This window comes from Dermacentor albipictus, chromosome 3 (assembly GCF_038994185.2).
Source record: "Dermacentor albipictus isolate Rhodes 1998 colony chromosome 3, USDA_Dalb.pri_finalv2, whole genome shotgun sequence".
Lineage (NCBI taxonomy): Eukaryota > Metazoa > Arthropoda > Arachnida > Ixodida > Ixodidae > Dermacentor > Dermacentor albipictus.
Genome location: NC_091823.1, coordinates 191,757,609 through 191,776,020, shown reverse-complemented (window position 1 = coordinate 191,776,020; position 18,412 = coordinate 191,757,609). Strand labels below are relative to the sequence as shown.

Sequence of the window (18,412 nt, the reverse complement as noted above, 5' to 3'; positions counted from 1 at the left end):
TCTAAAATACAAACCGCAGAAATAGCCTACTCTTTCACGGAGTCGTTGATTCCAAATCAGAAACATAGGAACAATCTGAAGAACTGCTCAAACACATTTGTAAATAAAACTTACGCATAGAAATGCAGTAGGCAGAAAGAGCACATCGTATAGGTCGCTATAACAAAATGATGAAAAGACCGATCACATTCAATTTTGCCTCCTACAAAGAAAGATCAAACGTTCTTTCTAATGCTAGGAACCTCAAAGCAACTTCATACAGTTTCGAACAAGATTATGCATCTGAAACAAGAGATATTCGGAAAGGGCTCCGGAAATATGCTAATACTAAAAAAGCGGATGAAGAATATCGCTTCACATTAGGTTTTGATAAATTGGTTGTGAATGGAAAGATGGTTAAGTTGGATATAGAAAAAAAGAAGTCGTCCCGGACGGAAACAATAAGTGAGCCAAACCAGAAAAAAGTGGGCGTCAGAGGCTTTATTTATTACAGTGTCAGTGAATTGTAGAAGTGTCGTCAATAAAGTGGACGACCTCGCTGCTCTTATCGACTATGTGAAAGCTGACATAGTCTTTGGAACTGAATCACCGTTCGATGCTACTGCTAAAGAGAGTGAAGTTTTTCCGGAAGGCTTCGTTGCTTATCGCAAAGATAGATCCCGCGTGAGTGGTGGCGTCTTTCTTTTAGCTCACCACTCTTTGAACTCAGCTGAGCTACATATAGGTCATGACGATGTGGAATCAGTATGGTGCAAAGGTACGTTGCAAGATAATTCTTCATTGGCAGCCGGAGTTTTTCACCGGCCTCGTAACTCGTCTGTCACCACGCTACAGGTTTTATATGAAATTGTTTCTGAGTCTTCTTGTTGCACGTTCATGTTAGCAGGAGACTTTAATTTGCCTGATTTATGCTAGCATGAAGGAACTTGCGTTTGCACAGCAGGTGGAAACTTCGACTTGGTGATGAAAAGCACTGTAGATTCTTTCTCATTAACCCCATCCTATTGATTCAACTCGTGGTACGCATACATTTTACCTTTTTTTGCAACATGCCAAATAAGTGAATTTTGTAAAGGTTATTCCGGGAATAAGTGACAACCGGGCTGTCGTCACAAATATTAAAAGCAAAATTAGCAAACAAAAGAAAAAGAGACCAGAACAGTGTACGTATATGACAGGGGTGATTATGCCAGCATATCAAGGAAGCTTCTCGATCATTTGCCGCTTTTTGAATGCCACCTAGATGATTGTAACATTCAACAATTGTGGAATAAGCCTAAACAAATATTCAGGAGTAACCGGTACCTATATCCCCAGTGTCAAATGCGGTAAACTTAGAAGCGTAACAAGCCATTGATCACTATGCATATCTTGAAATTAGCTAAGAATAGACGACGTATATACTTAAAAAGCCGAAGAAATAATACCAATGATCACTTTGAAAGATTGCGTGCTATAACACATACAAACAAAACAAAGATTGCTAAGACGTGCTACTTTGAAAAACTCGGCAGAGAAATAAAAACGAATGCCAAGACATTCTGGCAATATATAAAAGGCTACGGAGCAGATCCTGCAGGCATGTGACATTGAGAAACCTACTTGTCTAAATAATTACTTTCCTTCAGTATATTTCCCAAGACGCAGTTCTAGTCCTTCACCATGCACAAGGTCTATTCCGACTAGGAAAATGTCATGATCCACCAGCGTTCGTGAACGAGGGAGAGCTTCAGGCATCCTCCGTTAGACAGACGCTCCGCAGCGTGGTGGTGATCAATGATGACTGACCGCCGAGCAGCTGTGCTCGTCGGTGTTTATTGGGCGCGGTGACTAATGTTGCGGACCGAGCCTGGCAGGCCACCGAACCTGGTGGGCCAATGAAGATTATGCCCGAGGGGGCGTCACATGCTTGCTACTCCCCCTTACCCCCAGTTTGTTTGTCGACACGAAACGTCCAAGTTCAAAGTACGAGGCTCTGCCTCCGCCCTAGTCGGGTCGACAGTGTCTGCTACCAAGGCGAGTAACGGTCTGGTAGCCTCCGCGGTCGAGTACCCGCTTGCGCACTGGTGTTGACCGGCCAGGTGTGGCAACGCCACTTGCTGCCTGAGCCAGCCTCGCTCCATCCGGAGGGTCCGCAGTGGTCGGCCTTGTGAGTGGTGCCGGACTTGACAATGGCCCAACAGGCGACGCACCAGTGGCAACGCTTGATGCCTCCGGGGGGAGGGGAGGGTGGCGGGGCTCCGCTGGAAATGACTGGTGCTGCGGCTAGTCCTCCTGCGGGCTGGAACTCTGAAGTGGCAGTCGATGGTGCTGGCCCGGTCCTGAGACGAGGCCTAACATGGTCGGCATGTCTGTGTCACGTGGCCCCACCTGGCATGCGGACGAACAGCGATGCGGCGCTGTCAGGAGACACGACCTGTCCGATGGACCAGAGTGGGCCAGAACAGAATGTCCTGGCGAAAACTGGAGCTTCCGACTCCGGCAAAGGCCCGGGACGGCACCCTCGGTCAGCAGCCATCTTCTGCTTCAGCTGCTTCCGGAGCACTGTGGATGGGAAATCCGGATGCAAGATGTCCAAGGGTGTTTTGACCATTAGACCCAGCAGGAGCTCATAGGGGGCACGGCCAGTGACATCGTGGGGCGTGGTCTGGTACTGGAACAGTATCCGGGCAATCAGCTTCCAGATATCCCAAGTCTAGCTCTTCTTGAGCTTGCCCTTGATAGTTTGCACCACCAGCTCGGTTGCACCATTTGAAGTAGGGTGGTACGGTGGAACCATAATCCGGCGGATTCCATTCTTCGTCGGCCAGGCCAGGTAATCTGTGCTGGCAAAATCAGGACTATTGTCTGACACGATGACGTCCGGCAACCCCTGCGCAGTGAAGACCTGTCGTAGCGCTGCAATGGTCGCGCCTGCTGATGGAATTGTGAGATGTAGAACCTCCACTCACTTTGAGAAGGCGTCCACCACTTCCAGGAAGTAATGGCCCATGAAGGTCCCGCCAAAATTCACATGTAGGCGGGACCGGAGTCTTTATAGAAACGCCCAGGGGGTGATTTCCACATCCTGTGAAGCCCGCTGATGCTCCTGGCAGTTTGGCAGTTCTGCACCATGTGAGCGATGTCTTGGTTCAGACCAGACCACAAAACATGGGACCGGGCCACCATCTTGGTAATTTCCATGCTAGGTTGACTTTGTGGGATCACTACCCTGGAACTCCACACTAGGCAACCCTGCTGCAAGCTCAGCTTGGCGGCCTTATACCTCTAGGCTTTTTGAACCGATTCTTCCCCACGGGACACCTCCTTGACCATTTGAGACAGGACAGGCTCACGGCTAGTCGCTAGTGATACCACAGACCTGGGGAGTACCTCCGGCTACGCGTGCTCTAGCATGAACACTTCCCTAGGTTCTGGAACGGCATCAGGCACCTCAGACAGGGGGAAGCGGCTCAGGGCATTAGCAGGTCGAAGGTCCTATCCAGTATGGCAAAGCAGCTCGTAACTGTAAGCTGCCGTCCTCAAGGCCCAGCATACCACTTGAGGCCTTCACGGGAACGGTATTGTCAGGCTCCAGCAGCCCCAACAGCGGCTTGTGGTCCCTGACCGCCTCGAACTTGCGGCCCCACAGATAGTGGTGGAAGCGTTCGACACCGAACATGAGGGCCAGGTCTTCCTTGTCGAGCAGGCTGTAGCATTCCTCTGCCGCATGAAGCCGACGAGAAGCAAATGACACAGGGTGTTCCTGGCCATCCTTGTCCCGGTGGGCCAGGACGGCTCCCACACCGTACAGCGACGCATCTAAGGTCAGGACGACAGGCTTGGTAGGATCGAAGTGTACTGCAGCCTTTGTCATTAGCTCCTTGCTGCGCCGGAAGGCCCGGTCCTGCTCCTTCTTCCACACACATTACTGACCATCTCGAAGCAGAAGATGGAGCCGCTGTCGATGCTGCGACAGGTTCGGCAGCACACTCCTGTAGAAGTTGATGAGGCCGAGGTAGCTCTGAAGCTTGTTCTTGTTCTGGGGCTTGGGCGCCTTGAGCACAGCATCAACTTTGCAGGAAGCCGGGGCTAGGCCAGCTTGGGAAATGACATGTCCAGAATACTCAACACTGGGGGCGAGGAAAATGCACTTTTCCAGCTTGAGCTTGAGGCCGGCGTCCTGCAGTCGTGACAGGACGGTGTGCAGGTGTTGCAGGTGGTCTCCGTCATCACTGTCAGTAACAAGGATGTCATCCAAGTACACCACCACGTGCCTCGTGCTCCTGAAGATTTTGTCCATCTCCCTCTGAAATATGGCCGGGGCTGAGACCATGCCAAACGGTAAGCGCATGTACTGGAAGAGCCTCAAAGTTGTCAGTATTACGCCATACTTCTGGGAGGTATCCTGGAATACCAGCTGCTGGTAAGCAGCTTCGAGGTCGAGCTTGATCAACTTCTGTCCACCGGACAACGCTGGCTACAAAACTTGAATCCAGGGCAACGGGTACTTCTCGATGGTAGCGACGGTGTTGATGGTAACCTTTAAATCGCCACAGATCCTGACACTGTCGTCTTACTTGAGGACTGGTGCGATGAGAGCAGCCCATTCAGACATCTTAATGGGCACCAGGATGCCCTCTCGCTCTAACCGTTTCAGCTCCTGCGTGACCACGCCCTTCAGGGCGAACGGCAGTAGGCGAGGCTTCAAAAACGTGACAGGGCTCCCTCAGGTACATAGATGCCAGCCGTCGTGCTGGCGCATATGCCCACCCCTGGCTGCAACAGGGCCCTGAACTCGGTCAAGAGGCTGGGAACGTCTTTCACCAAATGCAGGCTGGCTTCTTGGTACTCTGGCAGACGAACGCCCAGTGCATGAATCTAGATTCGACCCAGCAGCGACGGTGGCGACTCCTTGGTTAAGTAAAGGGGAAGTGTTGCGTCCGTGTCGCCAAAGTGTACGCTGACCTGTGCCTGACCCTAGGCCTGCGAGAGCTGCCCGGAGTAGCTGCACAGCATCACTCCCGAAGTGTCGAGGGACACGCTGGGGAAGGTACGCTTGAAGAGCTTCGCGGTCATCACAGACACGCCGGTCCCCATGTCCAGCACCATGGAAATGGGGTGCCCGCAGATTTCAATGGTCAGCATGCAAGGCGGCACAGATGATGGAGTAAGGCCTGTGTGCCACTTGTCGAAAAACGGCGGGCCCTCGGCCATGACGTGGAGCTTGGCCATGGAAGAACTCGAACCTGCTGCCACACGCCCCCGCCGAGTACCCTTGCGATGGCTACCCTGGCCGCGGGCTTGTGTGGTACCTGAGCTTGAACCAGGCTGCTGCTGCTGTCCGTTGTTCATCCTTCCCCATCGGCATACCTGCGCCAGGTGCCGAGTTTTCTTGCACGTGAAGCTGTGTGCTTGAGAGAACTGGCACTGTGAGAGGGAATGGGCACCACCACAGTGACCGCAGGTACTGCCCTTGGGCGCCAACTTGTTGACCGCCGCTTCCGCCTACGGCGAGCCAGTCGCACGGGTAATATCGCCGGTGTCCGTGGTGGCAGCTTCCGTTGCTAGCGCTGCCTTCACGGCCTTATCCAGCGAGTGATGGGGAAGCTCCAGGAGTCGCGCCTGCATGTTGGGTTGATGCCACAGACGAAAGGGTCCCGGAGCAGCGCCTCCAGCTGGTCCCCAAAAACGCAGGCACTCGCTAACCCTCACAGAGCAGCAACAAACTGCACGAGGGTTCTCTCCTTCCCGGCGGCTCCGGTTTTTGAATTGGAAACACCTCAGTACTGCGGACGGTGCCTGGTTGAAATGCCAGCGCAGTATGGCGAGCAGCTCACCCAGCATCATAACATGCGGCGTGGCTGGCTTGAGAGGGGCGAGCAGGAGACTGAAGACGTGGGTCCCACAACTGGCCAGGAAAATGTCTGCTGCTTGGCCTCGGGTGCGTCCATTACCGGGAAGAACACGTGGACTTGTTCCTCGTAAATTGGCCAGGTGGACCCACCTCCCTCGAACGGCTCGAGCCTTCCGTACAGCGGCATGGGGGCAGCCACGGGGGTCAGTGTTTCGCCATTCGCGGCGGTGTGGAATGATCCCCGAGTACTCGTCGCCAGTGTCACGATCCGCCCGGGTTCGTGAACGAGGGAGGGCTCGAGGCACCTTCCGTTAGGCGGACGCTCCACAGCGTGGTGGTGATGAACGATGACTGACCGCCGAGCAGCTGTGCTCATCTGTGTTTATTGGGTGCGTTGACCAATGTCGCCTACCGAACCTGGCGGGCCAATGAAGATTATGCCCGAGGGGGCGTCCCATGCATGTTACAGAAAACAGTAGAGCTGAATGTGAACTGAATCAAAGCATTACTAAACAAAATATTCGATAATAAGGCCAAAGGACGGGATGGCATTTTTCTCGAATCCTAAAGCAATGTGCTAAATTGATTTCCCTTTATTTTTATTTGCTTTACACCAAGTCCTTACCTTCGGGTGCTGTTCTGGATGACTGGAAGATTGAACATGCCCCTATTCTTAAAGGTGGGTCGATCGAAAAAAATATGTAAATAACTATAGGCCCATTTCACTGGCGTCCATATTATGTAAATTATTGGAAAACATTGTATATAAAGAGATAATGACACATTTACTGACGAACGACGTACTGGTTTCACAACAACATGGGTTCCTTAAGGCTCCATCTTGTATAACGCAACTGATTGAATTATATTATGAACTTGTACTCATATCGACACTGGTAGAAAAATTTATTGCCTTTTCCTGGACTTTCAAAAGGCCTTTCATACTGTTTCACACCCTTTGCTTTTAGAAAACTAGCATCACTAAATTCTGACCATACAGTAGTAGCTTGGATCGAAAAATTTATATCGTTCCGCCGACAATGCGTAGTATCATACGGCAAGAAGTCCAGTTTTGTAGATAACACATCGCGTGTCCCACAGGGCTCAGCTTTGGGGCCACTTTTATTTTTAATGTATCAAAAATAACATTTGTCCAGGAATTACTTCTATATCTATATAGATCTATATATATATATATGTATATATCTATATATCTATATATATATATCTATATTCTATATACTTCCATCACTGATGGAAATAAAGAAGTTATTATTATTATTATTATTATTATTATTATTATTATTATTATTATTATTATTATTATTATATACGGTTGCTTGCCGATGACTCCGTCTTGTATAGAAAAATTAGAAAAGAAGATGACATTGACCAGTTACAAGGTGATTTATTATGTGTTCTTGAATGGTGCTCAAGATGGAAAGTGAACCTAAATACTAAACATTATGGTCACGCTACTTTTACACGCAAGAAACGCAGGCTAACCCCTAAGTATGTCTATACCAATAACACAGTGATGCGAAAATTGCACTACAAATATTTAGGTGAGACATTCTCAGCCGATTGTTCATGGAATGCTCACGTTGATACAGTGGTTGCTAAGGCCTCCAGGACCTTAAACTGTATACAGCGAAATCTAATATGCGCGCCGCCTTCTTTGAAATTAACTGGTTACCTAACATACGTTCGACCAATCCTCGAATATGCTTGTGCCGTGTGGGAACCTTGGCAAAAGCACCGAGTGTTAAACTTGAAAAATTCAGAACACAGCATCAAGGTTTGTCTTAGGCCGGTACTCAAGAAGTGATAGCTATACGAATATGAAAAATGTAATAGGATGGGGAAATTCATTCCTCCCGCCGAAAGAAAGTGAGACTGAAAATGCTTTATCAAATATTTCATGGTAAAACTGGCATAAGAAAGGAAATATACTTGCACAGGCCTCATTATGTCTCTGCAGGTGCTCAAGATTTTAGAATACCACACCTAGACTAATATTTATGCTAATTCCTTTTTATTCGTTCCATTAGCGAATGGGATCGTCTATCAAATCAACAAATGTGCTATGTCAACGAAGAAGTCTTTTTTTTTTCGGCTTTGTAACCCCCCTGTTATAGCGCCTTCGGGAGAAGTGGGGTAATCATTGAATAAAGAAATGAGTATGAGTTGGTACTTGTTGGGGAATGAACCAGCAGCGTTGATGCTAAAAAAAATGGCTGTGGCTTAGGTAAGGTTAAGCCCAGGATGCGAAGCATACTAGCCTTTATTTTAGTTGTTGAACCACTGTTTAGCCTGGTGAACTGCTGTTGCTTGGCTATATTTGGTTCGGCTAGACGAAGAAACAACTCATGCATTACTTCTTCGCCTTCAAGAGTGGAACGCGACAGCGTTCCCGTCGACCCGCCAAGGGGTGTAAGACAGTGGGCTACAGGGCAGCGACTACGCGCCCCGCATTGGACGCGGTGAGCGTCGAGCAAAGCAGCGTTCGGCGCGGCAACGAAATGTGCGCCTGAGCAAGAGACGCACGCCTTAGAAACAGCTCGTTTCTAAGGCAACACCGCATTCACTAGAGGCGCTTTTGTACCGCTTTGAAGCATCGTAATCGTGGCTCAGTGGTAGCGTCTCCGTCCCACACTCCGGAGACCCTGGTTCGATTCCCACCCAGCCCGTCTTGCAAGAGTTGAGCCAAAGCCACTTCTCCTCTGTCGTGACGTCACGGTGTCACGTGATTTCATGGTCACCGCCGCGCCTGAGGAGCTGGGTTGAACCCTCGTAATATGCTTCGCATAAAAGTTACCGAAGTTCTTTCGGAAAGGGAGTAGGTTCCAGAGGATCCGGCTGAGGGCATGGCGTTGGGGACTGACATGGGGTGAAATTTCCTACTGCCTGCTCAACCGATTTGTCAATGAAGAGAAATCAAACGCAGGTGTGGAGCCAGCTTGGTTTAGACAATTCCCATGTGTCCATTGTGGGCAAGTTGTAGTGCTCGTTGTCGTAGGCTGGTGAGTAGTACAAATTGGCGATGAGACACGTAGTCGGATGGATTGTCTCTGCCCTTCTGATGCTGCATGGAGAAGTTAGAGATCTGGATCATGAGGCACAGGCGCTCTATAGCAGAGGGGCGAGCAGAAGGATTGTACAGGATGCTGATCAGGAGTTTGTGATCAGTGTGAGTGTAGATCACGAAGTGAGTTCGGCATAAGTAAACGATGAAATGTTCGATTCCCCCAAAAATCCAACTTTTTCCTTTCGATGTGGGAGCAGTTTCCTGCTGCATCGGTGAGCGTGTGGGTTGCATAGGTCATAATTATGATGTTCTCATTATCTCCCTGTGCGAGTATAACACTTAGACCTTCCGAGCATGCGTCAACGGTGAAATGGGTTGACTTCTTCCTGTCGTAGTAGGCCAGAGCATGGTTACCTGTCAGGGCTTTCTTCAGCTTGTCGAGAGCTGCTACATGTTTGTCAGTTCACTTCCACCCAGCGCCTGTTTTCGTGAGATTGCGAAGAGCCACTGTCACGTTTTCCAGGTTCAGTATTAATCCACCACTGTACATGATCATGCCCAGGAGGCTGCTTACTTCTGATGGGTTGCTTGGTAGCGACATTACCATCATTGTTGCACCTTTTGTTGGGTCAGGTCTGATGCCTGTTGCTGAGACGATGTGATCGAAGAATATCAATTTGGGTTCGGAGGAACACCACTTCTTTTGATTGAGTGTTAGTCCAAAGCGATCAAGGCGTTGCAGCACCATGTTGAGGCAATCATTGTGTTCTTCTCTTCTGCCGTACACAAGAATGCCGTCATTGATTTGGATGACTCCCGGTGTACTTCTTTAACCTGGCTTATTGCGTTTTGGAATGATTCTGCTGCGACATTGATTCCAAAGTTCAAGCGCTTGTAGTAGTATAGCCCGATAAGTGTTATAAATTGTGTGATGTACGCTGACGCTTCATGTGCCACCACTTGGTGATACCCGTCATTGAGGCGAAGCTTTGAGAAGACCGATGCAGCATTCAGGCTAGCACCAAGATCTTCTAACGCTGGAGAGGCATGTCACTCTCTTGTTATGGCTTGGTGGGCACGACGCATATCCACACACATTATTACGGTGCCGGGTGAGTGACGTTTTGGTACCACAACAATCGGAGAGAGCCATGTGGTGAATCATGTGCCTTCTGAATAACGTCGAGTCCTTCGAGCCGTTCAGCCTCTTCTGTGACTGCAGCTTGGACGCTGAATGGGACGGGTCTCAGCTTATTTGCAACTAGTAGAATAGGCTTGTCGATGTGTAGTTTCAGTCCAATTTTGAAGCTTCCGTAGTACTTCAAACAAACTGGAAAGACCATCTTGAATGTTCTGAAGGGACGATATATGATACACAATTACTACACGTCTTAGGGCTTCAGCAGATTGGAAGCATTGCAGGGACTAACTCGACGTGCTTGAGACCAACAAGGTGCCTTGCGGCTTGGCGCCTTTATGTGATATTTGAGCATTGAATTTGCCTAGCAACCGGAGCTTAGTTTTGGATGAATAGGCAAACAGTTTTAGGATTGGGCCGTTCAAGATTGTTTTTGTGTGTGTGGGGGGGGGGAGCATGTCGTATGTCTCTCGGCTGATTATGTTAAGTATTACCCCTGCGTCCACGATGGTCAATGTTCAGACTATAGAGGGACACCGGCACTCTTGGAGCTTTGCCATTGCCGCAATGTATTACAATGGGCTGGTCATCACAGCGCGAGTCTGAGCTCTGCTCCATAAACCTGTGTGCTCTACCTTGGTATTTGTCGCTTCCCTTGCAGACTTCAGCAAATTGAACTAATTTTCTGCGCGCCTGGCAGGTTTTGTTTGTAACGGGACACGGGGATCATCCGCGCTCATAGCACCATGGTCAAACACAGTTAAAGCATCTTTCTCGTACAGTGATGACGGTCTGCTTTGGTTTGCGCTATGTCGCTGGTGCCGAGTGTTTTTCGCGGGGCACAATTCGGTTAACTTCGAAAGTGGCTGCCATGTGCGTCTCCTTCAGCTACCTCGACGTTACATCGTAAGTACGCTCCTGGGTCAGCAATTGTCCTAACGTCACATAGGTTTGGAGTGCAAACCTCCGCAATATTGCAGTCATGGTGTCCAGCATAATTTACTACTTGATTTCAGTGTAGACAGTGTAAATGAGCAGGCCCGTGCCGTGGAGTGAAGGTACGCATATAAAACACCGATTGTGCAATATGTAACTCTGACAATAACTAACACCGATCATGCAATAACTAACTCTATAAATTACGGACATCTTCAGTACCCTTGGCACAAAGATTTTGCCAAACAAGGTAAACTGAAGTGTCCATCACTAGCCTGCGCTTCCGCATACCTACGTTAAACTTCTATCTACACAAGCCTGGTCTGGTGCCCTCACCATTATGTTCATTCTGTGGCGAAGCGGAAGCAATAGATCATTTCTCGTAGTCTCTAAGACACTTTTTGTAGTTAGAAAAAGACTACCGGAACTCCCACTTCGCAATATTGGCCTACAGATTTATCTGTGCGGGTTATCCTGTCTTTTGGAGCCTCGATTAGTGGGTTCAGCCATATAGATGTTTCCTTGGCAGTGCAAAATTAACTGATTGAATCTATTCGATTACCATGTCAGACGGATTCCCCTGCCTCTATCTAGGGTAGCATTATGTATTTATGTAATATTTGTTTTTATTATCGATTGTTTTACGATTTTTGGCTAAAACAAGTTGGCACGCTAGTTGGCTTGAATCCATGACAGAATGTGCAAGCGTGACTGAACAAACAGAAATAGACACGCAGGGACAGCGCTACTTTCAACTACACATTTTATTTAGGCCAATAACGATAACTATATACCGAACGACTGGAAACAAAGGAGGCATGTTTCTTCTGATGCTTTTTCTTTTCCCTTACAAGAATTTTTGCTTCTTAGCTCAAAGCATGAAATTGCTAATTCATTTGTTTTATGCACCTAATTTGCCTCCCCGATTCGTGGCCAAACCCACGCTCTGGGTATGCGCCACAACCACTCAGGACAACAACAACAACTCGGCTGCGTTGCTCTCGTGAATACATCGTAATCAGTTCATTTGTTGGTGTATCTCCGCACGTAACATTTTACTCGAGGTTACCGATCGCCGTCCTCGCCACGGAACTCTGCAGCGGTCACTACACTGAGCTCGCTACCATGCCTCCCGCAGATCAGAGGTCATCATCGTCGGCAATGGCTCCTCAGACTGCGCCAGGCGCGGCACTTTCCCGTGCTCATAACCCTAGCCTGTTTTACGGCTTGAACGGTACCGATGTCGAATAGTAGAGTAACCTCTATGAAAGCGTCGGCAGTAATAACAGGTCAGATCTAATGAACATGCTCGCCAACCTTGTTTTACAGCGTTTTAATGTTGTTTTACACACCGTCCAAAGAAAGTTTCGTGTCGTTTTGGAAAGCAAAAAACTCCCCATACGTGGGCCGATCCCGGGGATAGTGAAATACCGGACCGACCCGCGGCGGAGGTGCAGTCCTCCAATAAGGCACCTACGTACACAGCTTCGCTGGTCATCCTTCTTCACAGAGTAGAAGGGCACGGATATTTTTTTACGTGGCCGGGTGCCCACCTGTGTGGTATCGCATCCACGAAGACGAGTTAACAGAGATGGCACATTTTGAAAAAACAACAACTTCACGTATCGTTGGGCGACCCATTCGTGTGCGTGGGCGCAGCAAAAAAGACTGTTGCGACGCGTACTCACAGTTCATTACAACTTCTTTCTGGGCGAGTTGGTGCATACTTGACATAAAAACTGTTTACAGCGCAAACACATGAAACCACAAAGTATAAGGGACAGGACACAAGCGCTGACTGTCAACTAACTTTTATGAACGGAAGACGGGTGCCTTATATAAGGGGAAAGGCAGAAGTGAAGGGGGAATGGAGTGATACAATCGGGGAAAATGACGATGCGCATCAATGAACGAACGTGCCAGCAGTCAACGCATTCAGGCGCGAAGAAACAAGAAAACGAAAAAACTAGACAAACACGAAAAAAAGGCGAGGGATACTAAGATACAATGAAATCAGCAAGCAGCCGCTTCGAAAAAATGGAGCTCTGCCGCAAAAAGTGACACAGAAGGGGTGATTACGCACTTGCTGCCATATTTGTGTATGTAGAACGCTTCCAAACTGACGCGTGCCGTCGCGTCGGCACTCTTGCCGAGAATCTTCGTCTTTCCCAAACGAGCCTCGCATGCTGTGCATTCAATTACGTGCGCGACCAAATGTGCGTGCTTGTCCTTTAGGTTGCTTAAATTTGGGGCATGTTCCCCCAAGCGTTCAATAATGCAGCGGCCGGTTTGGCCGACATAAGCCTTTCCACACTTCAAGGGAATGGCGTAGACCACTTCTGTGGAACACTTGATGAACGGCTTCTCATGTTTTAGCTGGCAACCTCTTTTTTTTAGAGTTACAGATGCGTGGGCATAACTGTGTCAGCTTGTTGGGTGCCGAAAAAACAAAGGAAACACCATGCCTGTTGGCTACCTTCTTAAGACTGTGCGAAGTCTTGTGCAGGTACGGCACAACCAAAGGCTTGTCGGTCGTCCGACGGTCATCTTTTACTCGTGTTCCCAGTTTTAGCTTCTGAAGGAGGGTCTCAGACACCAAAATCAAAACCGAATGGGGGAACCCCGCCGCCACAAGTCGGCTGGCCTGATTCTCAAAACTTGTCTGCATCAGGTGCGGGCACGACTTCTGATGAGACGATTCCAAACAGTGCGACGCTATAGCTCTTTTTACAGTTTTGGAATGCGCTGAATCATATGGCAGCAAGTCCTTTTTTGCGCGAGGGAATTAGCCCCAGCAAACGTGCTCTTCATCAAAGGTTAGTCTCAGGTCTAAAAACTGTAAGGCATTTGCGTCAGGTAGTTCGTGGGTAAAATTTAGCCCAAGTGCATGCTTCTCAAATGCGTTTGAAACTTCACCTACTGTAGAGAGGTAGGTAATTGGATGCACAGGATGCGAGGCTCGTTTGGGAGAGACGAAGATTCTCGGCAAGAGTGCCGACGCGACGGCACGCGTCAGTTTGGAAGCGTTCTACATACACAAATATGGCAGCAAGTGCGTAATCACCCCTTCTGTATCACTTTTTGCGGCAGAGCTTCATTTTTTGGAAGCGGCTGCTTACTGATTTCATTGTATCTTAGTATCCCTCGCCTTTTGTTATTGTTTGTCTAGTTTTTTCGTTTTCTTGTTTCTTCGCGCCTGAATGCGTTGACTGCTGGCACGTTCATTCATCGATGCGCATCGTCATTTTCCCCGATCGTATCACTCCCTTCCCCCTTCACTTCTGCCTTTCCCCTTATATAAGGCACCCGTCTTCCGTTAATAAAAGTTAGTTGACAGTCAGCGCTTGTGTCCTGTCCCTAAGACTTTGTGGTTGCATGTGTTTGCGCTGTAAACAGTTTTTATGTCGCGTACTCACAGCCCCACAGAACCCTATGTCTGATACATGTAAGACGTCCTGGCTCTTTGCCGCAAAGCCGGTGACGAAATGCCTAAAACAGACAAAGTGGAGGACATATTAAAGGGTATCGCAGACGACGCCTCCAACTTGCTGATATTCGGCAACGTTTCTGCTATTGACGCCATCATGAATGAATGTCGCCGCTTCGAGCAAGCTAAGAGCCGAAGTATCAAGCCCCACATCGTGAACCGGTTGAATATCGCTGCTTCCTCGCCTTTTGAGTACCAGCCAGGCCAGCCAATCCCAAGGTGACAACATAACTCGCGTCGTTCGCCGCGAGCTCGAAGCCACCTGTTCGCCATGCTACTCCACATACTACTCCAAATGGGCAATAAAATTGCAATCTGAACATTAACGGGACTTGAGACTAAAAAAAACCTTTTAAATACCCACGACGCCATTCAGGCCACGTTGACGGAACACCAAGGAAGCATTATTGAAATAGTTTCATAGTGTTGTAGAGGACATGAATATCTATAAAGTTGAAGGCAAAATGGAATATAAAGAATGTGAAAGGGACATTTATTTATTTATTTATTTATTTATTTATTTATTTATTTATTTATTTATTTATTTATTTATTTGCAGAATCGTGCTGGCCGTACTCTTAGCAGGGTTTGGGTACGGGCTAGTTCGTATTCGATTCCAAACATCACAGTGTCTTGGGCAGTTCAGGCCTTGGGCAGGAAGGCCTTTGGCAGGTAAGCAGCTTTTTGCGCCCGACACGAGAAAAAGGAAGAAGTTTGGACACACGAGCACTGATTTACAGCAGTGTTTTATTTTGGCGAAAGGGACCACACATACAACAGAATCTGGAACACAGCACGTGTACGCCACCCGCAGTAAATTCCTAGCTCTGCGCAAGAAGGATAGCTCCTTGCTGCAAAAGGCGATGGACAGTTTTGATACACAGGCGTCACCACACCTGTCGGTCACACGGCGGCGCACACCTGATGTGTCCCAGATTCTGCTATATATGTGGTCACTTTCATCAGACTAAAACACTGTTGTGAGTCAGCGCTCGTGTGTCTCAGCCTCTTCTTTGTCCTTGTCTTCTGCGCAAAAAGCTGCCTCCATGTCCTACCAACATGCCCAAACAGTCACCTTCGGCAGGAGTGGGCAGCGCGATATACATATGAACAAAAATGAATAGGAACAAAAAGCATTACAAGAATTCAATACATTGCTGTAGATAGATATTCCCTGAACGGCACGAGCTGTACAGAGTATATTAATACTAATGCGATATTAATAACAAGCGGTAAAAAAAGGTATCACATTCATACTAGTATGCTGAAAGCTATCACGCATGCTCACTTGGTTGAACAGCAAAAAACAATCAAGGAATAACGAAAATCCTGCGAAAAAGGACTTGCGCATATTGTCACAAAAACAACAATATCGCGTCTAAATGCTATTAAGCGTATCGCAGAATGACTGGAGCGTCGGGCATTCTATTGGAGCGCTGTGGTGAGCCAATTACACTCACCTATCGTTCGAGGAAAAAACAAGTTTTGAATACGTCTGTTCAGCAACAAACTTCTCGGATGATTTTTTCGGATGATTAACTTCTGTTGTCCATCTTGTAATAAATTAATATACATATCCCTATCTAGCCCCAGCATCTGATGGTGAAGTAAATACATGTATTTCAGTTGGTCCCTTTATCGCTTTATTTTAATGTGTGCAGGTTTGCTTTGTTACAACAGTCGGAGATATTTTACAGCTATAACGTTTAAGTGCGAATCTAACAAATTTGCTTTGAATGCTTTCTAATTGTGTAATGTTCTTCAGCATGTCCGCGTCCCATACTATTGTGGAGCATTCAAGAATTGGTCTACAATACGTTTTGTATGCTAAAAGACGGATTTCTTTTGTGGTTTGTAATAGCAACTTTCTCCAGTAACCAAGCTGGCGCATTGCCTTCTTTAGTAATACAAGATATGCGTTGGTTCCCTCTAAGGTCTGATGAAAATACAGCACCTAAGTGTTTGTAATGGCTAGCCATAGATCATTACCTCTGAAACTGTAAGAAAATTTTACGCGGTGTCGTTTTTGTGCTACTGGCATAGCGACTGTTTTCTTTGCGTTAATATTGTTATGATGATGCTGGGAGTATAGAAGATTGTATTTACAATATCTATATACAATGTGAGCCAGAGTAGCTAAAATGGCTGGCCACCAACAACACACAACAGCCAGCGCCCCGCGATCTACTTCTTCCTCTCTTCCTTCATCCTTCCGGAAAAGGACTCCAGGGTAGTGAAGCGCCGTCTCGGTGCATGGTAGGCGAAGAATTGCCTACCATGCACCATGCATTGAAAAGACGACGTCAACAGGTGTCCGACTTGTGGATGCATCAAACTGTAGCGGCGCAATCTCATAATTTACGTTGTTACCTCGACGAAAGCTTCGTAAGGCCCGGTGTAGCAAGAGAGAAGCTTCTGGGAGCGGCCAACACGACGACATGGTGACCAAAGGAGCAGCCAAGCACGTGACGCGAACTTAACATCGCTATGGCACCGGTCATAACACTCTTTTTGTATATGCAGCGAGGCTAATAAACGAGATAGGTTGACTTGACGGCCTATGTGAACGCGATCGATGACTTCACGAGCGTACTCAGTTGCAACACATGGCAAAGAAGGCAGGATGATGTCAAACGGTAATGCGGGGTCGCGACCATACAAAAGACAAAAGGGTGAATATCCTGTGGTGTGATGTCGGGACGAGTTATGCGCACGTCACGTAGGCCAGCGTGGCGTCGCAGTCACGGTGATCGTTAGAGACGTACATCGACAGCATCTCTTGTGATTGTTGTGGGACGTTCAGCAAGACCTTTGTTAGGAGTTGCTTTCACAATGGCATACTCTAAATTAGTTGGAGTGACTGACAGTGGAGCACGCGAGGTCTGTGGCACGGAAGAAAACATCGGCCACCTGCTGTGCCACTGTCCACGATACACCCCTGAGAGACAAGAACTTGCCAAAGCTTTTTAAAAACTGGACAATTGGCCGCTTTCTGTGCAGGTGCTGCTGGAACGCCACCCCCGTCGCCCGTCGGCCCATAAAGCGCTGAAGGCACTTTTGTGCTTCTTAAGGACGACGTGCTTGTGCGACCATTTGTGACTATTAATGCAATTTCTGTAAGGCCACACACGTCATCGAACTCACTGCCATTTCCTTCCCTCCTCTCTCTCCCTGTTATCTTTGTTTTCCCCCTTTCCCGTTCCCCCGGTCTAGGGAAGCCAACCGGACGTGATTCCGGTTAACCTCCCTGCCTTCTTCTTATCTCTTTCCCTCCCTCCCTCCCTCCCTCCGCAAGACCGTTCGTTTCTGGGTGGTAGGCGGTGGACAGATTGTGCTTAGTGTCACAAGAGTGGATGATGTTCGACAACTCGCGAAAAGCACGAAGGGCCACGGTCTGTAAGTACCTGTCGAGGTGCACCATGGTGGAGAATCACGTCGTGGAGGAGAACGTCGGCGACGTCTGTTGCGCAACTAGTCAGCAACGCCTTTGTTATCGCGTAGCATGTCGCGTATTCAGCAGCGACGGCGATCCACTTATTCCCTCTATTTGTCGTCGGAAAAGGACCAAGTAGGTCAAGGCCTAAGCGAAAAAACGGTTCAGAGGGAACTTCAATTGGATAGAGTCGTCCAACAGGTGGCAGGGCAGGTTTCGTCTGGCACTGAAACGATTCGCATGCTGCGACATAACTACGCAGTGAGCGGTAGAGACCCGGCCAGAAGACCAGGGGTCGTACGCGGTCGTATGTACGCAGAACGTCAAGGTATCCCGCCTTCGGTGTATCGTGAAGTTGTTCGAGAGCGGCGTATGACAGATGACGAAGAAGGACAAGGAGCAACTCAGGGCCGCGAGGGTTGATATTGCGGCGGTAGAGAATGCCGTCGTGCAGAACGAACATGGGGCACATGGCGTCAGTGCTGCCAGATTGCACTCCGGCGATGATGGACTGTAAGGATTCGTCGCATTGTTTTTCAGTGCGCATGTCCGTC

The 18,412-nt window shown here is 48.4% G+C and overlaps 1 protein-coding gene across 1 annotated transcript in view; it reads right to left on the bottom strand.

Annotated features, from left to right (window-relative positions):
- The window catches only part of LOC135908708 (uncharacterized), an 834,911-nt gene that overhangs the window by 599,871 nt on the left and 216,628 nt on the right, over nt 1-18,412 (bottom strand). The gene's annotated exons all lie outside the window — the stretch shown is intronic.